Source organism: Portunus trituberculatus, chromosome 44 (assembly GCF_017591435.1).
Source record: "Portunus trituberculatus isolate SZX2019 chromosome 44, ASM1759143v1, whole genome shotgun sequence".
NCBI classification, from domain to species: domain Eukaryota; kingdom Metazoa; phylum Arthropoda; class Malacostraca; order Decapoda; family Portunidae; genus Portunus; species Portunus trituberculatus.
The window spans coordinates 23,775,340-23,800,339 of NC_059298.1; positions in this window are offsets into that span (position 1 = coordinate 23,775,340).

Below are 25,000 nucleotides of genomic sequence, written 5' to 3' on the forward strand. Positions count from 1 at the left end.
TAACTTGTGGGATTCTTTTTTTTTTTTTTCCGTCTTGTCACAATTAACCGATGAGATCTCAGCAGAAATGAGGGTTTTTAAAAATTGTTTCGGTGTCGCTTTGAAATGAACCCTTTCAGTACTAGTATACATTTTTACCTTGATGATTTGTGTACGATTAGACCATTTTATTGACATAAGGAAAGGTCTATGGAGGTCAGAAGATTAGTGGCCAGAGTCTTCACTATTTTAATTCCCCCACATGCGTTTCTGAAGCTGTATAAAATCACCAGATAGTAAGCAGAATGTATATGGAAACGCGTCATGGTACTCAAGGGATTAATGAAACTAAGCGCAAAACACACTTAACTCCTTCAGTACTGGGACGCATTTTTACCATGAGTTTTGGGTATGATTAGACGGTTTTATTTACATTGGGGAGAGTGTAAGGAGGTCAGAAGATTAATGGACACAGTCTTCGCTATTTTAATCCCCACCTGAGTTTCAGAAGCTATAAAAAATCATCTATTAGTAACTAGAAAAGATATGAATACTTGTCATGGTACTGAAGGGGGTAAGAGGCCGTGGTTTGTGTCTTATTGCTTGTTACAATGTTGTTTGCGTGGCTACTGCTCTCTTCAACTTGAAAACTGCGTGCGTCATTCTGTCCTTTCCTTACTTTTCTCTCCTTGCTCTCGCTGTTTTAAGACTTTCCTCTCACTCTTAACCTTCTTCTGGCCACTGTACCTGTGCAAGGGTTGACTGGTACCTTCATTCTTTCACTCGTTTTCCTTGGAAGGTTTGTGAGTCGTTTTAACATCTTTCAATTCAGTTTTACACCTCTGGCCACTGTACTAATGCAAGAGTCAAATGGTACTTTTTTTTCTCTCTTATATCTTTCCAGCCACCATTCCAATGCAGGAGTTAGTAGTAGCCAAACTCTTTCATTTGTTTCTGACTGTTTTAAGACTTTCTGTCCACTTTTACACGTCTGGCCACTGTACTAATGCAAGAGTCAAATGGTACTTATTTTTCACTTGTATCCTTCCAGCCACCGTTCTATCTAAATTCTTTCATTAGTTTGTGATTCTGTTTTAAGACCTCCCGTCCACTTTCACACTTTTTTTTTTTTTTTTTTTTTTTTTTTTTTTTACTTATATTCTTGTGGCCACCGTACCTATACAACAGTTAACCACTACCTCCACTCTGTCACTCGTTTCACTTGCAAGGTTTGTGACTACTTTAAGACTTTTCCTTCGTTTTCACACTTCTGGCCACCGTATTGATCCGAGAATTTACTTTTATTTTTTTACTTGCACACTTCTCGCCGGTATGCCAATGCAAAAGATAACCTGTAGGAGGAGGAAAGGAAGGCGTAGTGGAGTGGATATTGGTGAAACTGAGAGAGAGAGAGAGAGAGAGAGAGAGAGAGAGAGAGAGAGAGAGAGAGAAAGAGGGAAGAGGTGAATGATACGTGGTGGTGGTGGGTTCGTGTCACTAAGATGGTCTGTAAGTCTCTGTTTTAAGGCTTCCCATATTCTCTTTCACATTACTCGATGCACCAATGCGACAAACAGTTAAGGCACCTCCTAAACTCTCTCATTTCTTTTCACCAATAAGCTCTGTAACTCTCGGTCTGTCTCTGTCCTTTCTCCTCCTTACGATTTGAATGCTTTTAGAAGAAGAGCATTCAAAAGACCACTCCTTCCACAATTAAACTAAATTGGCCAACTCTTATTTTTTTAGAAGCTCTTATTACGTTTTTCCGGAGGTATATTGAACGTTTTCCTCTCTCTCTCTCTCTCTCTCTCTCTCTCTCTCTCTCTCTCTCTCTCTCTCTCTCTCTCTCTCTCTCTCTCTCTCTCTCTCTCTCTCTCTCTCTCTCTCTCTCTCTCTCTCAATTTAAGTTTGTGTCAGTATTATTTAGCATGGGAGTGATTGGTTGGTGGTGATGGACCTTCCACTGTATTACCCTTTCTATTATACTTGTAAATTGGAGTAGAGTAGTGAAGTCAGATAGCTTAGGGATGGTGTGAAGGGTCTTTGTAAGCCTTTCTAATTCTCTATAATCCTTCTTCTTTCTTCTCTTCCTATCTACTATTATCCCTAAATCTTCCTTCCTACCTTCTTAGCTACTCTCCCTTATTCCCTTCCCTTCCTCCCTCTCTATCTCCCTTCCATTTCTCTTTCCCCTCCACCCCTTCTGACTTCCATACATTCCTCGCCTTCCTGGCAACCAACGCCCCAGCACGGCCACTAAATTAGCCCGGAGTAATGGCACATAATTCTACACACTCAAATTATTACAACGGAAACTACGTACGTATGTCGCGTGTGGCCACAGTTATTTCGTGCCTCCCACACACCCACGCCCTACACACACACACACACACACACACACACACACACACACACACACACACACACACACACACACACACACACACACACACACACACACACACACACACACACACACACTACTTCTACTACTGCTACTGCTTCTGCTACTACTACTACTACTACTACTACTACTACTACTACTACTACTACTACTACTACTACTACTACTACTACTACTGAATTTGGTCCTGCAGATGATAAATGCCATAAATGCTTCCTGTAAATATTTCACAGCAATGTTAATAAGGCGTAGCGAAATTGATGATAATGATGATGATGATATAACGGAGGAGGAGGAGGAGGAGGAGGACAAAAAGAGTAAGAGTAAAATAATAAAAGGAGGTGGAAGACAAAGAAAGAGGACTGGTATGATAAGAGGAAGATTGAGAATAAAACAAGAACAAGGACAAAGACAAAAAGATGAAAAGAAAAGAAGAAAGAATGAGAAGGAATAAGAGTAATTTCAACAATATTAACAACATGAAGAGAGAGAGAGAGAGAGAGAGAGAGAGAGAGAGAGAGAGAGAGAGAGAGAGAGAGAGAGAGAGAGAGAGAAATGACAGAATAACGAGATATGGAAGAACAACAAGGAATAAGAGGAGAGGAGGAGGAAGAGGAGGAGAATATGATTTATAACAGAAGTACAAAATCTTAGGACGAAATATGGGCCGGCCTATAAAGTAAGACCATTACCATTATGTTGATGAGGAAAATTTGGAGAGGAGGAGGAGGAGGAGGAGGAGGAGGAGGTCCTTAAATCTTGAGCTGGCAGGTAAAGGCTCCTTCAAGTTAGCTGGATGGAGAAGGGAGGCTTGAAGAAGAAGAGGAGGAGGAGGAGGAGGGAGGAAGAGGAAGAGGAAGAGGAGGAGGAGGAGGAGGAGGAGGAGGAGGAGGAAGAAAGACGGTCTTGTGCTATGAATGTAATTAAGGAAAGACTTCATAATGTTCTCTCTCTCTCTCTCTCTCTCTCTCTCTCTCTCTCTCTCTCTCTCTCTCTCTCTCTCTCTCTCTCTCTCTCGTATCGTGTTACTTTTCCTTTTTTTATTTCTATAATTACTACTACTACTACTACTACTACTACTACTACTACTACTACTACTACTACTACCACCACCACCACCACCACCACCACCACCACCACCACCACCACCACCACCACCACCACCACCACTAACTACTACTACTACTACTACTACTACTACTACTACTACTACTACTACACACACACACACACACACACACACACACACAGCCCACACCACAAGTAACAGGAGATGGCGGTGGTGGTGGTGGCGGCGGCGACAGACAGACGGACGATAGAAAAGGAGTCTTGGGTTGCGCGTAACTTACTAGTGAATGATTTGAGTGCGTGTCTAATTGTGCTAAGGTGCGATAGTAGTGATAGTAGTGGTGGTAGTAGTGGTTGTTGTAGTGGTAGTAGTAGTAGTAGTAGTAGTAGTAGTAGTAGTAGTAGTAGTAGTAATTGTCTTTCTCTTGTTTTTCTTATAGTAGTGGATACGGTAATGGTGTTAGTGGTGATGATGATGATGATGGTAGTAGTAGTAGTAGTAGTAGTAGTAGTAGTAGTAGTAGTAGTAGTAGTTTTTCCTTTTTCTTTTTCTTGTCATGTTTCTCCTTCTCCTTCTCCTTTTCCATATCCTTTTCCTTCTCCTCCTCCTCCTCCTCCTCCTCCTCCTCCTCCTCCTCCTCCTCCTCCTCCTCCTCCTCCTTGATAAATCTTTAAATGGCCACGTTGTCTTCTCTCAGTGAAAATATTTGCATGTTACTTTTTATAAATAATTACTTTCCTTACTTTTCCTGTTTCGTTGTTTTGTTATTTGTCTTGTTTTTTTTCTAATTTCTTGCTGTTTATTCCTTGAACTTGATTTTGTTTCTCTCTCTCTCTCTCTCTCTCTCTCTCTCTCTCTCTCTCTCTCTCTCTCTCTCTCTCTCTCTCTGGAACACTTTATTTTAGCGTTGTTTCCTTCCTTCCGTCCTTTTTTTTTTCTTTCTTTCTTTCTTTCTTTTTTTCTTTCTTTCGTTCTTTCTTCCTTCCTTCCTTCTTTCCTTCATTTATTCCTTCATTCCGTTCTTTCCTCAATCTTTCCTCCATTTGTTTCTGTCCGTCTTCATTTTCTCCTTCTCTCCTTTTCTCCTTCCCGCCTTCCCTTCTCATGCTTCCTTTCTTCTTTTCCTTTTACTCTCTCTCTCTCTCTCTCTCTCTCTCTCTCTCTCTCTCTCTCTCTCTCTCTCTCTCTCTCGTCTTTTTGTTCTTTTTCTTTTTTTTTTTACACTTGCTTGTCTGTTTTCATGTCCTTTCCTTCCTTTCTCCCTTCCTTCCTTCCTTCCTTCCTTCCTTCCTTCCTTCCTTCCTTTAATTAATATATATTTGTTTTATCAATACTCCTATGTTGATGTGCTTATCTTTCTATTCCTCCTCCTACTCCCTTCCTCATTCCTCTTCCTCTTCCTCTTCCTCCTCCTCCTCCTCCTCCTCCTCCTCCTCTTCTTCCTTTTCCTTCTCATCTTGTATCTTTTTCCCTCATATTTTTGTATTCATTATTTTTTCTCTTGTCTTCTTAAATTCGTGGTGGTAATAATGCTGGTGATTTTACCTGCTCTTGTTTACTTTTGCTAGATATGATTGCTTATTAATTGATCAACGTTATTATTATTATTATTATTATTATTATTATTATAGTAGTAGTAGTAGTAGTAGTAGTAGTAGTAGTAGTATTTCCTTCATATGCTTCTGATAGTTTCTCTCTAACATTACATTGAGATTTGAACGTGAAAAAAATTAACGGGGAAAGGCATGAGAGAGAGAGAGAGAGAGAGAGAGAGAGAGAGAGAGAGAGAGAGAGAGAGAGAGAGAGTGGGGGAGGGAGGGTCATATTCAAACGTAAGGGGAGATACGAGTGGAGAGCTCAAGTGTCAAACAGGTGGCCAGCGACGTGTGTGTGTGTGTGTGTGTGTGTGTGTGTGTGTGTGTGTGTGTGTGTGTGTGTGTGTGTGTGTGTCGGCAGAGGGACACACAAAAGCTGCATACATGGACAAATAAATACAAGGACATGGCAGAAACACAATGGCAGACAGACACACAAACAGTCAGGTATATGTAATCAGTGGCAGGAAAAAAAACACACAGACAAGCACTCAGACAGACAGACAGACAGACAGACGTACAGACACAAACAATGATGCAAGCGTAGAGATAATCTTATATGCTTTTAATGAATGAAAAAAAAAAAAAACATACTCTTAATTAAATGAATGTGTATGTTCAGTTTTTTTTTTTAATGAAGATGATGCAAGTAGGCACGTGTTTGTATGTAAATGTGTAGAAAGATAGACTAAATAGTGTACTGTAGTGATAGATGGGATAAGTAGATAGATAGATAGATAGTTAGAGAGAGAGAGAGAGAGAGAGAGAGAGAGAGAGAGAGAGAGAGAGAGAGAGAGAGAGTAAGTAGATTGACCGAAAAGATAATTCGATAGATAGAAGGACGAATAGATAAACATTTAGATAAAGAAAAAAAAATGCAGAGACTAATAGAAAAAAGGAAAAGGAAGTCGATACACATTTACATTAATACAAATATTTACACTGACTAATGCACACACACACACACACACACACACACACACACACACACACACACACACACACACACACACACACACACACACACACACACACACAGAGGGTGCTTGCCTTTAGGGACGCCAGGTGCTGATCGAGAGGAGGTCACGCCATGCCTCTTTCCCTCCTTCCCTCCTTCCCCTCCATCCTTTCCTCCCTCCGATTTCCTTCCTCCGTGCACGCCACCTGCCTCCTGCACGCACGTAACTTCCTCTTGTTTCCTTCCGCCGCGCCTCCTGCCAGCTTGCCCCTTCACGTTGTAACTATACTATCTAACTAATCTGTCTCGTCTCTGTTTGCGTCACAATCAGTATCATCGCCACTGTTGAAGTTATAATGGCGATGTGTGTGTGTGTGTGTGTGTGTGTGTGTGTGTGTGTGTGTGTGTGTGTGTGTGTGTGTGTGTGTGTGTGTGTGAACAGGGCTACACGTGAAAGGAGACACACCCAAATATCTCCACCCGGCCGGGGAATCGAACCCCGGTCCTCTGAAGCCAGCGCTCTAACCACTGAGCTACCGTGTGTGTGTGTGTGTGTGTGTGTGTGTGTGTGTGTGTTGTTTTCTTTTCGTCATTATCGTTCATTGTTGTTGTTGTCTGTATCATCGTTATCATTATTATTATCATCAACATCATTGTTACTATCATCGCCGTCGTATTTGTCGTCGTCGTCGTTGTTGTTGTTTTTATAGTAAATCATTCATCTCTAGATAGAAAAAGCTTGCCATCTCTCAAAACGAGGGAGAGAGAGAGAGAGAGAGAGAGAGAGAGAGAGAGAGAGAGAGAGAGAGAGACAGACAGACAGACAGACAGACAGACAGAACGAAAGAAAAAGAAAAGATAAACACAATGCTACAACCAATAACACTCATTACATCTCCTAACTCCAATCCTTTACCCACCTGAATCATCATACCACTTCCCATTCCTGTATGTACCACTTGCACCCTCACACCCTCAATCTGCTGTGCTCCCCTGCAGTGCCCGCTTACCATGTCCCTGTGGTGAGCCCCTTGGTTATCTATGGCAGTGCTATAGCTTCCCCACCTTCCATTATAGAACTGCCTTGTTGTACGCTTGCTTCCCTGCACTACCCTCTTACCGTGTCCCTGTGTTGAGTCCCGTTGTTTTCTGTGGCAGTGCTAGCTTCCCCACCTTCCATTACAGAGCTGCCTTGTTGTACGCTATTACTGTGTCCTTTGCGTCTCTATGTGTGTCAGATACAGGAGGTAGCAGTACTTGTTTTTCCGCTATAAGAAAGTCTAGTGTGAGGAGGAGAAGGAGGAAGAGGGGAAAGAGAGGGAGAGAAAAAAGGGGTAAGGATGGAAAAAAGGAGAAAGAGAGAGAGAGAGAGAGAGAGAGAGAGAGAGAGAGAGAGAGAGAGAGAGAGAGAGAGAGATGAACAGGAAAGGTAGAAGGCAAAGTGATGGTAGGTGACGTAACGAGAGAGAGAGAGAGAGAGAGAGAGAGAGAGAGAGAGAGAGGGATTAAGGGAAGGGAAAAGGTAAGAAGTGCATCAAAGAGTCTGGTGAATGGAGGAGGCAAGGGGGTGAAGATCAACAGGTAAGGGTGTTCTACCTGTAAATTAATCTCCCCACCCTTATTACCTGCCTTCTCTTGTTCTGCTGTTAAGTTAGTAATGTGCTACTGAAAAATAACCTTGGAGTGGGCGGAACAACAGCAGCAGTAAAAAGCAACAGGAGGAGTAATAATAACAGCAACAGCAACAGTAACAGCGAGGGAAGACTAAAAGAATTATATGTTATTTCCTCTACTCGCACCTCATTTTCTTTATCTTCTTACTTTTATGCTTTTATTTCTTATTTTCTTTTTTGAGTTATTGCTTTCTCTCTCTACTTCGCTTCGTAATTCGCTGTGCTCTCATTACGCTTATCTTTATGTTCACTTTTCTTTTCTTTATTTTTCTCTGTATTTATGCGAGTACTCTTCTCATTTCTTTCTTTTTATTACATTTACCTCATTCCCTTATTCATCTTTTCACCCGTTCTCTTCTTCGTAATTGTTCGTGTTCTCCTTACATTTATCTTCCCTGTTCACTTATTTATCACCATTTTCACGGCTTCTTTTTCGTAATTCCTGACGTGGATGGATGGAAGGAAGGAATCGTTGAATCGTAAAGTTTAATTTGAATACAGAAAGTCACTCCTGTTTTTTCACGAGCTTTAAGGAGTGGCAGGAGATATGTAAGTGTTGGGGGCCGCCGTGGTACAGTGGAACCATGCGTGCTTTTTGGGGTCCGAAGGGTCTCCAAGCGCACGGGTTCGAATCCTGTCCACGGTCCGAGTGTAGGTTGGGCTTCCTCACTCGGGGCAATAGTTTTCTAGCGGGTGGGCTTTGAGATAGGAGGTATCCCCAAAAATATCCCCTTTACCCCATAAATTCCCGTGAAAAGCCCACATGGTATAAATAAGAAAAATAAAAAAAAACAATACTTGGTGTCCGCTGAGTTAAGGAACATATTTTTTACTTCGAGATTTCATAGTTCAAGTAATTCTTAGCCGAAAATTCTCTATGCATATATGATGAGTTTTGCTTCATTTTGCGTGATGTTAACCCCTTCAATACTGGGAAGCCTTTTTATCTTGAGATTTGTGTACTATTAGACCATTTTATTGACATTAGGAAGGGTCTATGGAGGCCAGAAGATTAAAATAGTGAAGACTGTGGCCATTAATCCCCCCCATTAGTTTCTGAAGCTGTATAAAACCACCAAACAATCAGCAGAATGTATAGAAACGCGTCACGGTTCTGAAGGGGTTAACGTGGAAGTTGAGCATTGCGGTTACGGCTTCTCTGGGTATTCATTCCTCCGCCTCTCCCATACCTCCTCTCCGGCTCGCTATGTATTCCAGTGGTGCCACGCAACATAAAGTGGTAATCATTTTGTAAGATGTACGCAATTAACATTAAATTTTAGTTGTCTCAGTAAAGAAAATGTAGGGAACAGCATTTTCTCCTCACAAAGTCTAAGAGTAACATACGATTGCATAATAAAAAAAGAAGCAAAAAGAAAACAATAATGGTGCTTGTTTTCCTGAAGGAGACAGACCACAAACGAACATTCATAAAAAGAGCAAGCAGTCATTTCCTTACTTTTCCTTAACGTTCTCAATAAAACCAAGAAAAAAGAGTGTATGGGAAATATGAGCACTGTATTCTCTTGATCGGAAACAGCTTTATGGACGTGGGGTGTTTGAGTACAGATAGCAACAACTCATAAAAAATATATAGAGGAGAATGTGCCATAAGTTTGTATTCTATAACTAAAATAATCGTAATCAATGAATACATAAATGAAAGGAGAAATGTGAACTTACTTTGGTAATTGAAGTTGTTTTATTATGCAGCGAAAAATATGTTTGAGGAAAGGTTTAATTGCAGGTGCGGAGATAATTCTCTCTCTCTCTCTCTCTCTCTCTCTCTCTCTCTCTCTCTCTCTCCTATATGTGCGTTTTTGCACTGATGTGATGTTTAAAAATATATACGTGATGGTAAACACACACACACACACACACACACACACACACACACACACACACACACACACACACACACACACACACACACACACACACACACACGGTAAAATTAGTATTACTGCCAGGGAAGATAATGGAAAAATGTTGTAGTAGCAGTAGTAGTAGTAGTAGGTAGTAGTAGGTAGTAGTAGTAGTAGTAGTAGTAGTAGTAGTAGTAGTAGTAGTAGTAGTAGTAGTAGTAGTAGTAGTACCAGTGTCAGCAACAGAAGCAGCAGGCAACGCAGAATGGTAACAGTGCCCCGCGTAACATGAAAACAGTCGCCATCATGATCCGGGCGTGTGTTTATCAGGAGTAATAAGTCTGAGGAAATTACAAATCCATAGTAATTACGAGAATCAAGACACAAGTAAACAAGGCAATTATGATGGCCGTAAACTGTGTGTGTGTGTGTGTGTGTGTGTGTGTGTGTGTGTGTGTGTGTGTGTGTGTGTGTGTGTGTGTGTGTGTGTGATTCTTTTATTAATATCAAAGCTTGTGTTCAGAATACTTTAGTACGGATTATTACTGTTATTATTATTATTATTATTATTATTATTATTATTATTATTATTATTATTATTATTAGTAGTAGTAGTAGTAGTAGTAGTACGATTATTATCATTATTATCCGACCCGTTCTCTTTAATTAAGGAATGTGGGAGCGTATTTTTTTCATTATTTTTATTTTGCAGTTTTAAATCATAATTATTACATCGAACTTTTAACGCATGAAATATAACGTAAAATGACATAACGATAGTGATACTACTACTACTACTACTACTACTACTACTACTACTACTACTACTACTACTACTACTACTACTACTACTACTACTACTACTACTACTATTATTACTACTATCATGGTTGTGCTTATATTACCCGATGCATAATCAACATACCACCACCACCACCACCACCACCACCACCACCACCACCACCACCACCAGATCAAAATAAACATCCTAAAATTCACAATATTAAAACACGTAAACCTAACCTGACCAAACCTAACCACACTTTATACCCTTCACCGCACCGTCTCCCCTCTCCATATTACGTACGTGTTGGCTCCATCCCATTATATATTCTGACTTAATCCTTCTTACTACTCCCCGTAAATATATCTTGCCAGCGCCTTATTACGTGCGTGTATCTCATCTCCTTATCCTCGCCAAAGCTGCACCTTATTACACCTTACCCTTCACCTTCCTCCCATTTCTTGAATCTACGGAGCTTCCCAGGCGTTCTCTCACCCACTCAACCCACACCACCTTCCTTGCTCTCTCCTTTCGTCTCACGCCTTTCATCCTTCACATCTTTTGCAGTCCTTTGTGTGTGTGTTTGTGTGAAATTCTGCACAGGAGCGTAAGGTAAAGGGAAGGAGGAGCTCAGAGTATGTACAGGAGTGATGTGTTGGTGATGGTGTTGGTGTTATTAGTGGTTGTGTTTGTATATTGCTAGGGAATGTTGAAAGTTTGGTGAGGAATGCTTGTATGTTTTGTTATGTTGAAGGATGAGGAATGGAGAGAGAGAGAGAGAGAGAGAGAGAGAGAGAGAGAGAGAGAGAGAGAGAGAGAGAGCACTAGCAACAGTTATTCTCGTTTCTAGTTCGCTGGAAGACAAGAAAACACCACAACAAACTGTTTCGTCGTGTAAAGTTGACCCTCACAAGTTTTACCACACACACACACACACACACACACACACACACACACACACACACACACACACACACACACACCTTTATTCTCTACTCTTCATCTTATCGCATTTGTCATTTGGTGTTCCAGGATTCCAGAACGTTGTGGCGCGTCTTAAGTTTTTCCAGGAGTCACACACACAGAAGCGCCAAAAGTCCTGCACAACTTCATAATAGAGATGTTGGGTAACGTCTGCCGTCTTCCTGGAGAGAGAGAGAGAGAGAGAGAGAGAGAGAGAGAGAGAGAGAGAGAGAGAGAGAGAGAGAGAGAGGCATGTATATAAATCACTTCACCTATTGTCACTTTTATGTCGTAGAATTTATTTGTTTTTTTCTTTATTTATGGAAATTTTGTTGCCTTTGGTTGATGCTTTATTGTTTTTTTCTATTTATGTTTCTTTCTTTTCTTTTTATCAGTTTTGTTTTCTCTCGTACGGTGTTTACTATTATTTTTCCCATTTTCACTTTCTATACCCAATTATTCATATTTTCTGTCATTTTCTTTTACCTTTTTTCTTTTATTCCTCCAATTACGTTTGTGTGTTTTTCTTTTTCCTCAGGCTTTTCTCTATTTTCCTTTCTCTGGCATTCTATCCCTCTTAGTTCTCTATTTCCCTCTTCATTCTCTCTCTTCTCTCTTATCCTATCCACTTTTTCCCTCCCATTCCCTTTTTCAATCTATCTTTTCCTTTTCTTTTAGTCTTATCTGTCTTTTCCTTCTCCTTTTAGTGTGTCTTTCTTTTCTTTTTATTCATCCTCTGTTTTTCTCTTCCCTTTTAATTCCATATATCTCTTTCTTCCTCTCCTGTCGTTTCCTTTTCTTTAACCTGCTTTCTTGTTATTCGTCTTTTATTTATCCTTTCTATTCTAGTTTCTTCTTTCTTTTATTAGTGTGTTTTTGTCTTTTCATCTCTCCTTTATCTTTCTCTTTCTTCATTTTTTTTTTGTATTTGTTTATGATCCTTCCCTTCCATAATTTCCTCCTCTACGTCTGCATTCTCTTAGTTCCTTTCTTTTTTTTTTTTTTTCTTTCAACTAATCTCTGTCTCCCTCTTTCCCTTCCCTTTTAAGCTCTCTCTTTTTTTCCTGTCTCCCCCTCCCTTGTCCCTCAGTGGCCCCTTTCCGTCACCTCGCCCTGTGTTCGACAAGTTTCCAGGCTCCTTACCTGTCCAAAAGTTTACCTGACAGAGTGGAAGTCCCCCAAAGGCTCTTGTCTAATTGTTAAACACGAGAAGCAACACCAGAACTCCATTACCTAGTCAGGAAAAAAGGACCAACTAGTAGTGTTTCTTCGTAATGTTTCTTCCTTTAGCTAAGTGATGTTGGTAATATACTGTAAGGGACTGAAACAAAGGCACAGGATTCTTACCATTCTTGCCTCCCGGCTTTGCTTTGTGCTTAATTGAGATGTCTTGTTCGAGTTTAGTGTTATTTGTTTTGTTAGGTTATGTATTTGTTCTTTTATTCTTTAGTGCGACGATTGCTGGCTGTTTTGTGATGAAGTAAAAGTCCAAAGGGTCTTCCGTTTTCGTTCTTTTCAATAGGAGTGTTTATTATTGTGCTTCCTTATTATAGTGGATTTTTTTTCTCTCCTTCAAATAGATGCTGGTACTAAGATACTAAAGCAAAGACAAAAGTGGCTATTTCCTGCTGTTTTTAACCCCTTCAGTGCTGGGACGCATTTTACCTTGAGTTTTGGGTATGATTAAGCGAGTTACTTACATTAGGAAGGGTCTATGGAGGTCAGAAGATTAGTTGTTAGAGTCTTCACTATTTTAATCCCCACCTAACTTTCTGAAGCTGTATAAGATAACCAAGTAATAAGAATATATATGAAAACTCGTCATGGTACTGAAGAGGTTAATAAAAACTTCATATTCTTTCTCTCATAATTTACAGTATATTTATTATCCCTAACAAATATTTGCATTATGAGTTTAATACGAAAACACAGAAGTGACAGTCTCCTTTTTATCATAGGCAGAAACACAAAACTGGCTATTTCCTGCTTTTTAATAGAAAGGTCTTATATTCTCTCGTAATTGATAGTATTTCTTTTTTATTCCTAACAAATATTTACATTATGAGCGCAGTACAAAGACAGAGAAGTGACAGTTTCATTTTTAATAGAAGTGCTTCATGCTCTGATATAATTCACAGTTTTTCTTTCTATTCTGATGAACATATTTGCATTAAGAGCGTGCAGCAAAGACTCGGATCTCCTCGTGTCGTCCTTCCGTGCCTCATAAAGAACGTATTCGAGCTGGGCATTAATTTTGCACACAGCATGCTGAGAGGAGGGTGCGACAGAGACAAAGGACTGCCAGTATGTTCCTCTGACGCAGTTCTTAACATTCGGGATCACTGAGGGCGTGGTCGAGGTACAGCATTGGGGTACCAGGTGTCTTAATTTGAAGAAATATTACACTATGAGATAAGATGAGGATAAGAAATGAAAATGCGGTGAGGTGTGTAGGTAAGCCAGACGTGATGCTTGGCCGTTCTGCAGGTGTGTGTTACTCAGGGAAGGGATGCTAGGCACACTGCAATCCTTCCGCAGCGAGGGAATGCATCATACGACTTCTGCATTCCTTTCATAGCGAGGAAAATGTACCTTCAGTTCACCGCAGTTCCTTTGTAGCGAGTTTCTTCAACGCTTACATGCATACCTCTTCCAGTGACGAGTCCACCACAGCTACAGTGGTGGTGGTGGTGGTGTGACAAAGGCGGCACGCACCATGGATACTGGCTGGATGGTATTCAAATGTTTGCTCGCCAGCGTTCCACATCGCACTTCACGAATCCGCTCAGTGTTGGTTGTGATGGCAGAAAGAAGAGGTTTTCTTTGCGTAGGAATGGTTTTCGTCAGGGACAGTAAAATGGATAAATAAATGAATAAGTAAATAAGGATAAATAGATAGATGGATACAAAATAAGATAAATAATACGAAAAAAAAATAGATAAACAAAAATTAAATAACAAGAATATATAAATAAAAATCCTGCTGAAAGTGTCAGTTCTCGAAGAAAACAGTCAAAAGGATTGTGTAAAAAATAATAATGAGTATCTTGAAACCTCCCTTCCTGTGTGTGGGTGTACTGCGCTATCCAAGAAGAGAAAAATGATGCCAAAGATAAAGGCTCATCCAAAGCAGCAGGAGGGAAAGAGGAGGAGGAGGAAGAGAAAGAGGAAGAGGAAGAGGAAGAAGAAGAAAGAGAAGGAAAAGGAAGGAAAAAGGAAGAGGAAGAAGAGGAACAGGAGGAGGAAGAGGAGGAGGAGGATGTAATAAACTCTGCAATGCCAGCGAGGAACATGCCACCCCGTGAAGGACTCTGGCCAGTGACCTTGCTCTTACAGGACCACCAGGAGGACTTGAACAGAAATGAAGGTCAGACTGCAACCATTCTTGCCTGCTTGTGAAACTCTGACTTGTGATTAGTGCTGTGTTTGCCGATAAAACCTTGCCTTTGTTGGAGCTTTACATAGTCACTACAGAGAGAGAGAGAGAGAGAGAGAGAGAGAGAGAGAGAGAGAGAGAGAGAGAGAGAGACACCTACTTTTATATCTTCACTTAAGGAGAGGAGGAGATTGGATATTAAATTGACTTGAGCTTTGTTACAGGGGCGTGAGTGCTGAGTGCTGAGTGCTGAGGAGGGAAGATTAGTGTAAAGGAAGTAAGGAAGTCATGTACACGCTCACTCACACACAGATCCACGTACAGCTGTGTCGTTTTTATTCTCTTTACATATGATTTGTCACGTTCCAGTTCTCGTAAGCCCTTCTTCCATCCCCACCCCCCTCCCACAGAAAAAAAAGAAAAAAAAGTAAAGAGCAATAAAACACAAGCCAACTCATTAACGAAATATAAATGTACTGAGATTTACGTGCAGTTGTGTCATTTATATTCTTTTTCCACACTTGAATTTAGTCACGCTTTGATTCTCGCCTGCAGAGATGTAAAGTGCAGTGAGACAATACGACTCATTACCAAAAAAGAAATAAAAATGTATATAAATGAAAGATGACGTGCATTATCTAAGAACAAAAGAAGTAAGAAAAAAGAAAATGAGGTTATAAACTAGAAGCAGGTTACTCACTCAGTAGAACAAAACAATACGATTCAATAAAAAAAAAAATGTGTATAATTGAACGATGACGTGCATTATCAAAAAGTGAAAGCAGTAAAAAAATCAGGTTATAAACTAGAAGCAGGTTTTCACTTAGTAGAATAAAACACGTTCGTACATGAATACCTGGATATTTAGTTATGAGGGGTGAAGTGCATGTCCCGTATTCTAAAACGCTTTACTCTCTCACCGTCACTGCTTTCCAAGGGCTCCAGTTGAAGATATTCGTGTTTTTAAGGGTATTATTATGGTTCTGGTGATAGACTGGCAAGATTTCTAGTTTATTAAAAGGATAAACTTATGAAAACCTGGCTAGATGTCTCTGTGGCCTTAAGAAATTGGCATAGTGAGGAGGGAAGGTGTTTATGAATACAGACCGTGATATCTCGTCATGGTCACGTGCTTGCTCAATTCCCTGCGTCACGTGGCGGGACTGGAATTGTGGGGTATTGGTGCAATAAACTCCAGCATTCTGACAAACTATTCTCTCATCATGGCTATTTTCAAAGGCCACAGAGATGACTTGCCAGGTTTTCAAGAATGTTCCTCCTGTTGATAATGTAGAAGTCATATTAACCCCTCAGTACTGCGACGCATTTTTACTATGTGTTTTAGGTGTAATTACACAATTTTGTTTATATTAGCGAGGGTCTATGGAGGTCAGAAGATTAATGGCTAGAGTCCTCAGTATTTTAATCCCAATCATAAATTTTTTGAAGCTGTATTTAATCACCAAATAGTGAGTAGAATAGATATGAAAACGTGTCCTGGTACTGAAGGGCTTAATCTGTCGCTAGAATCTTAAAAAATGCCCTGAAAAAAAAAAAAAAGCACGTGTGACTTCAACTGGAGCCTTTGGAGAGTAGTGAAGGCGAGTTGCGGAAGTGACAGATAGCTCGCTGTGACGGTGAGGATGGGATCTCTCTCTCTCTCTCTCTCTCTCTCTCTCTCTCTCTCTCTCTCTCTCTCTCTCTCTCTCTCTCTCTCTCTCTCCACCACAACCGCCACCACCTGCCTCGTGAGATGAAACGACAAAGGGTTCAGTTGACCCACTCGCGTCCAATTTACCTCAATTTTCCTTTATTGACTCGTTTCCCTGTTTTCTCTTTCGCTTGTTAAACGGTACAAACTCCTTCCATACTTCTTTATTGGTTGCTTCTCCGCTCCCTTTACTAGTTTTTGTCCTGTTGGTGTTGCTTTGTAGTGTTCGATGGCGGTGGTGTTGATATTTCGCTTAGATTTGTTTTCTTTTTCTTTTTTTTTCATATTTTTTGCTTGTGTTGATGGACTGCAGGAAAGGTGTTGAGTTGCCTGTGTGTGTTTTTTTTGCTTATTATTTTTTGTGTTGATATTAGAATTATTTAACTTTTTTTTTTTTTTTACATATTTTTTGTGTATGGTTATATTTTTTTATTATATTCATTTTTTTTTTCTTTATCGAGAGAAGGAACTGTAATGGCATCTCTTTCTATAAACCTATCTTTCTCATTTTTTTCTTCCTTTCCTTCTCTTTTCCTTATTCATCCACAGTATTCTCTCCTTTAATCTATCTTTTCAAAATTCATTCTTTCTGTATTGTGTCTATCTTTTTTCTTATTTTTCTTCAGTTTTCCGTTCGAGTTTCATAACCTGCTGTTTACTGCCACCTTCACGCGAAAAACTCCTCCTTCATTCAGTGTCCTTTAACCTCTTTAGTACCATGACGTGTTTTCATATTCGTTCTTATTGTTTGGTAAATTTATACAACTTCAGAAACTTATGTAGAGGTATTAAGATAGTGAAGACTGTGGCCATTAATCCTCCGACCTCCATAGACCCTTTCTAATGCAAATAAAATTGTCTAATCATACCCAAAACTCAAGGTAAAAATGTGTCCCAGTGTCGGAGGGGGTTCAGCATTAGTAGTATTAGTATTAGTAAAGTGTGGAATAGCATCGTGTCCTTCAGTGGTCCATGGTGCCTTTTAGTGATGATTTCTCCCCCTTGTACCAGTTTACCCACGCGTTAGCTGGTTAGATGTTCAGTAGTGAGCCGTTTTAATTATTTAGTGAGTTAATCAGCTAATTGGTAGGTCTGTTAATTATTTATCGATTACTACTTATCAATTGTCTAGTTCATTGGTTAGTCAGTCATTGTGTCAGTAAGTGAATAGATTACTTAGTTGATTAGTTGGTCATTTAGTTGCGTTGGTTACTTGGTCGCTATTTCCGTGAGTGAGTGAGTGAGTGAGTGAGTGAGTTAGTGAATGAATGAGTGAGTGAGTGAGAGTGAGTGATTGAGTGAGACAGTGAGTGAGAGAGTTTTTGAGTGAGTGAGTGAGTGAGTGAGTAAGTGAATGAGTGAGTGAGGGAGTGAGTGAGTTAGAGGCTGTGTCAGTTTCCTGCTCTTTCAGACAAACAATCAGAACACAAAAGGAGTATAAATTCACCTTTAAAACTGAACAAATAAAACCAGCCAGGCCTATACAAACTTCTACACAAACTTTTGAGTGAGTGGCAGTTAGGTGGACTTTATTTTTCTAGTCTTTGTCTATTCAACCTACCATAAAAGGAGACAGGAACAAAATAAATGAATATGAAATTGTTAAGTGGATAAAAAAAATTGTAAAAACCGAGAAGTAAAGAAGAAAAGCGAAAAGAAATTGAAGGAAAGAGAATTAGTCATGATAACAACAATTCCATTTAACCTCCAGCAGTTATGGAAGCACATGACCAAAATACGCTTTATCTCTCTTCACTTCTCTCAATCTTATGTCTCTTCGATTCTACAACCTTTCCCTTTCAATCTAAATAAAACTCGGTAACAGAAATCCCAGTAATAATCGAACAATATCATGAAAATACACTTTATCTCTCTTCACTTCTCTCAATCTTATGTCTCTTCAATTCCACAACCTTTCCCTTTCAACTTTATAAGACTCACTAGCAGGAATCTCATCAATAATCGATCAATATCATGAAAATACACTTTATCTCTCTTCACTTCTCTCAATCTTATGTCTCTTCAATTCCACAACCTTTCCCTTTCAACTTTATAAGACTCACTAGCAGAAATCCCATCAATAATCGATCAACTTCATGGAAATTCACTTTATTTATCTAACTTATCTCAACCTTATGTCTCTTCAATTCTATAACCTTTCCCTTTCAATCTAAATAAAACTCGGTAACAGAAATCCCAGTAATAATCGAATAATATCATGAAAAATATACTTAATCTCTCAACCTTACATCTCTTACACTCTTCATTCTTTACCTTCCAGTTTAATAAGAGTCAGTAATAGAAATCCACCGAAACAAAATCCTCATATAAACTGACATATACCACACCTCGTGCCTTCAACCCTTCGCCCTTCACTTCCACCTGTTGGCCATATCTTATTCACACACACGCCTACACTCCCTCGCCCATCCCTTGCCTGGAACCTGAGAAGCATCTTAACTCCTCCTCCCTCAGATTGCAGCGCGATGAAACAAATACGTACTACTCGGTAACTCCCTTCGCTTTCATCTCCCCTCGAAGATTATCTGAGACGCTTCTACCACTGCACACACACACACACACACACACACACACACACACACACACACACACACACACACACACACACACACACACACACACACACACACACACACACACACACACACACACACACACACACACACACACACACACACACACACACACACACACACACACACACACACACACACACACACACACACACACACACACACACACACACACACACACACACACACACACGGATAATTTCAGTGGTAACTCGGTATACCTCAGCTTTGGAATAAGTCTAACATAGTTTCCTGGTTGAAAGCGAAAAAAAATTGACTTGGCATACGACTTTCGTTTGGACTACGACACGCGTGCTGAAACAACTTTGTATTTTTTTTTTATGTTAAAGGGGAAAGCTGGGCAAAGGTAACATAAAAACAGCGAAAGGCGAAAAAAAAAGCCCTCCAGAGTAAACCACGACCACCCTTTTGTTGTTCCCAAGATTTTTTATTTGATTGGATTTTTATTTAGATATGTATTTTAGTATTAGTTTTGATAATACAACCCTGTCAATGTACTGTATATGCCAATAAAGAGCATTTTCTTCTTCAAGGAACGAATTGATAATTTTAGTTTCATTTCTTGTTTATTTATTGTTTGTTTGGTTTAAGTGCTGTTTGCTGGAAGTCAAAAGATTCAGGACGTATACCGAGATACAATACTTCACTTCTCTAATTCAAACCTGAAGTTGTTGTGTGTGTGTGTGTGTGTGTGTGTGTGTGTGTGTGTGTGTGTGTGAGTGAGTCTGCATTGGTTTCTCAGTCTACATTGTTCTCCCCCCCTCCCCCCCCTCTCTCTCTCTCTCTCTCTCTCTCTCTCTCTCTCTCTCTCTCTCTCTCTCTCTCTCTCTCTCTCTCTCTCTCTCTCTCTCTCTCACACACACACACACACACACACACACACACACACACACACACACACACACACACACACACACACACACACACACACACACACAACTGTCAATGGTTAACGCGCATACAGACAGACCCTCACGTACCACACATTTCCCGTGTTGCTCAGCGCATACCAGACTCCTGTATTTCTCTCTTTGCTGTAGGGCGCAGGGCCTCCTTTAGGGGAAGACAAGCCCAGGGCAGCGATGGATATCCTGCCCACAGCACCCAGCGATGGACATCCTGCCCACAGCACCCATGGCCTGTCCTTTTCCTTTTCCCCTTTACCAGTGAAATAACATCAATTATATTTCGCCAGTACACACGCACCTTTACACGTTTCTTTTACACACACTTACAAAACTAATTAGTGTTTCCCCTCACCTGTACACAAGGTAACACGGCAGGAGGGAGAGGTAAAGACAGGCCTTCATCACGTAGACACCTCGAGGAAGATGCAAAGTTTTTTGAACCATTTTAATATAACTTCTTTCGGTGTTTCCCATGAGTGAGGGGTTGGTTGGCGCCATGTACGTAACAAGTCTGCTCCAGTTTTTTCTACACCTTGTATCTCCCTCTGTGACTCTGATCCCTTGGAATTCTAAAGCTGCTCCAATTCTCTTTTTCTCTCTATTTCTTCTCAACTGTTTTTTTTTTTCTTTTTACATGATCTTGTAATCCTTTCTTGGTCTTCTCTTTCTTACTATGGGCGAATTGTATGTATTTCTTTTTTAATCTTATTTCCTTAATATATTTCACTCCTGCTTTTCTCCTCTCCACTTCCTCATTTTTGTAACTTTTAACTATAACGGTAGGAGGTTTCTCTCTCTCTCTCTCTCTCTCTCTCTCTCTCTCTCTCTCTCTCTCTCTCTCTCTCTCTCTCTCTCTCTCTCTCTCTCTCTCTCTCTCTCTCTCTCTCTCTCTCTCTCTCTCTCTCTCTCTCTCTCTCTCTCTTTACTCAGAGTTTATCTAAGACTTCTTTGTTACTTTTCTTTTTCTTCAAGCTCCCTTTCAATGTTTTGCAGATGAAAAAAAAACCCGATATTTTTCTTGCTGTCTTTGTATAAGGTTGTAGTAAGGCGAGTGTCCCTAATGCCCATTGTACTGAATACTTATATAGGCTGAGCAATAATAATGTTTTAAATCCTTCGCTACTCGTGATATCTGTACGGTAGTAGAGATGGAGAATTGGTGGTGGTGGTGGTGGTGGTGGTGTGGTGCTTTGATGCAATATACGTAAGCATGTAGTGAGTCGGGAAGTTGATTGGAGAGGAGGTTCAAGAAGACTGTGAGATGACTTTCTGTTATGTATTTTCATGTTAGTATTTTTGTTTTAGTCACTGAAGATAACGACACTTTGACATCGCAGCGTGTGAATAGGTGATGCTTGTGCTGGTATTGTTTCTCTCTCTCTCTCTCTCTCTCTCTCTCTCTCTCTCTCTCTCTCTCTCTCTCTCTCTCCTCAATGTCGTGTTTTTTTTTTCTTTATTCAACACACATCTCTGTTCTTTTGTGCGCTTCCTCAATGTTTTTTTTTTTTTTCTTTTGGCTTGTTTTCCAATTTCATTTTATTCATGCGTATATCCGTGTCCTTGTTTGTCGTCTGTGGCTGCCATTGTTGTTGATGCATTTTTCCACAAGCGTATGATTGATTGTTTTTTTTATGTGATTGTTTTGTCAAATAATTTTTTTTTTTTTTTGTGTGTGTGTTTTTTCCTTCGTAGCGGATATGCATATTTTCTTCCGCGAACACACACACACACACACACACACACACACACACACACACACACACACACACACACACACACACACACACACACACACACACACACACACACACCTGCTTGTTGAGGTCACTGTGTCACGGCGCCCCAAGGCCACCGCAGCGTCAGGAGTGGGTGAGGCGCCTCTTGCTGCTCGCCTCGCCAGACTTTATTGTGTGCCGTGGGCTGGTGTGGGTTGTGGAGGGCTCGTCGTCGCGTCCCCACCAACCACAAATAGTCAGCGGCGTGATGTATATTGTTCCCGCGGCCTCCCTTGCTGTGCACCATCACCAGTATTCCGGGAAACACTCAGAACTCAGTTATACGTGTTGTGTATCTCTGTTCACGTAATATTGCAGCGCAGTCACTGTATTTGCGTGCGATGGAGGTCACTCGTCCGTGATGCCTCCGCCTGATGCATCCCGGCAATCGCGGTCTGAATACAGCTCGACCTCAGCCTGGCGTGAACACAGCACAGGGTGAATGCTGCGCCGCGTGAACACAGCAGCGTCCAGGCATCATCACAGCACAACCATGGCCGCAGTATGAACAATTTCTTGATGTTCTTCCCGGTTTGCAGCAAAATCCTTGTCTTTATTTTGTTGAATTTTTACGTCCATGGAGACGATATTCTCAAAAAATATTTCCTTTATGCTTTTCCGTGCGTGCAACACTTCCACTTTTGTGTTGCTCCGCGGTGCAGCGCTGTCATGAGTGTTGACGGATGGTGGATCATCAGGAACGTGGCGGCACAATACAGCTAACCACATGGCGCCGTGCCGAGCCAAGTGTAGGGAGTCAGCAGGGACGTGTAGCACCTGTTCTCGTGATTGTCTTGCAGTAAAGTTGACGCAAAAACCTGCGAGTCTGTGGGTAGTTCCGGAAGCCTATAAGGTAAACAACAGTATATCACTACACCTCCACAGCGAGTCCCTACTTCTGTGAGCATCGCCACCACGCCACTAACATGTCAACACCGTCACCACCACCGCTAAGGCAACGGGAAACAAGTATAACAGACACTAGTAAGCTTCCCTGAAGGCGAGGAATAAGAAAAAAATAAATAATGCATTGGAGGGTACCAATCGCGTGACGGAGGGACGACGAAAGTAGATTAGGCATCTCTTCAGCTATGGCTTGACAAGGGCTGCGTGAATGCTGTCACTTCCACTGAGAAACTGTTATGAGCCAGGATGGAAACTCACGGTTTTCAGGATGCGAGCCGAGTGTTGAGCCAGAGTCACACAAGGAGACACGAAATGCAAGACTAGATCGAGGCTAGAAAAGATGGAGAGTGGGAAAATTTCTAAACTGGAACAAACGAACTGGAAAGATAAGAGAACACTGATTATAAGATTTCAAAAACTTTTGACATTTCTTCTGATGCAAACCTAACATAAGCTGAGTGTCAGAAAATATTCACACTTTTCTAACACAGCCAAACTCAAGTGAAAAAAAAAAAAAACTGAAACGAGATAGAAAAAAAAATAAAACGAAAAGGTCGCTTCTGATTCTTGTTTTGTGTGAATATAAAAGTTCCCAAGAGATAGACTCCAGTCCTGCATCCTTGTTCCTTTTACCCGCCAGCTTCCCACACCCACTGAATACTGAGGCACATTCCAAATCTCGCTGACTCGAACTGGGATTGGTGGATCGCGGGTGCAGAGAGAGAACCAGCACACCAGGGGTCGTCATGGGGGAGATGGTGACACTCAAGCTGGTATTCTTAAACGTCTCACTCAGCAGGACTGTTTTCAAAGGCTATAAATGTGTGTAATAGAGTTGTCATGCCTGTTATTTCTCTTTGGTGACGCTGAGTCTAAGCTAAGTCGCCAGTAGAAGCGTGGAAATACTCATGAAACTTAACCTCACTCAAACTTTCACTCGAGATAGTTTAATTGTGAGAGAAAACTGGAAAAAGGGAAAGAAAATAGTAATGCGGTCCTGAGATCAAACTAGTCATCATCATTATCATTATTATCGTCATCAATCATCATCATCATCATCATCATCATCGTCGTTAAGAATAAATTAGTAAACTCGTCAGATTTTCTTTGTCTTTTTTCTTATTTCCTTTCCATCTGTTTTGTAGCGACATTTTTAGGGATTTTCATCATCATCATCATCATCATCATTATTATCGTCATCATCGTCAAGAATAAATCAATTAACTCTCCAGATTTTCTTTCTCTTTTTTCTTATTTCCTTTCCATCTATTTGTAGTGACACTTATTATTTTCTTTTATGTATAGTTTTTCTTCATGTTTTTAGTCATAAGTGAAAAGAAAGGGAAAAAAAAGTCACTATCACTTTCTGCGAATCAAACGGACAACATAAGCCTTGTTGTCACCATGTTTTATTTTTCTTTTTTTATTCATCCATGTCAAACAACACAACATTTCCTTCTGGTTCCTGACACGAAATTAACCCTTCCAATTCACAACATTAAAAACGCTGCACTAAATATCTAAAAAAAAAAAAAAGAAAAAAAAGAACATGCTAGAAAATAACATGATTGAAAGAGTAAAGCTTCACATTTCTAGCGAGTACGATGTTTGAGGTGGCTGTTATTGTAAGCAGCTTCTCGTTACTGTTGTTTGTTGTCATTATTTTGTTAGGTTTGATTTAATTTTGTTTATCCTATTTTTCTTTTTTTTCTTTTTTTTTTTTTGCGTCGCGTTATAAATCAGATTTTCTTGAGGCATTTCTTATCATCCGTTTTCTGTTGTAATTATTATCCTTAGTATTTCCTTTTTATTTGGTGATTTATTTGTTTTTTTTCTTTTCTTCATTTTCTTTGTTTCTTCATCTCGTCATAAAGCTAATTTTCTTGAGGCACGAAGTATCAAACTGCTTTTTTTCTTATTATTTGTTTCAGTTATTATTATTATTATTATTTTTTTTTCTTTCTTTTCTTTTCTTTTTGCTTAGTTATTTATTTTTCGTTTTTTTTTCACTTTCTTTTTTCTTCATCTCTTCATAAACCCGATTTTCCCGAGGCGTAAAGTATCAAACTGTTCCTTTTTTATTAACTTCTTCCTATTATCATTATTATCATTATTTTCTTTCTTTTTTGCTAATTTATTAATCTCTTTTTTCTTCATCTCGTCATAAAATCCGATTCTCCCGAAGCACAAAGTATCAAACTCCTTCTTTCTTGTCTGTTGTTTCCCATTTTATTATTATTATTATTATTATTATTATTATTATTACTTTTTATTTATCTATATATATTTATTTCATTTTTACTCATTTATTTATCTCTTTCCTGCTTCATCTCGTCAAAAGCAGATTTTCCCGGAGCACAACGCATTAAATTCTTTCTTTCGTATTAGCTACTTCCCATTAGTATTATTATTTCCTTTA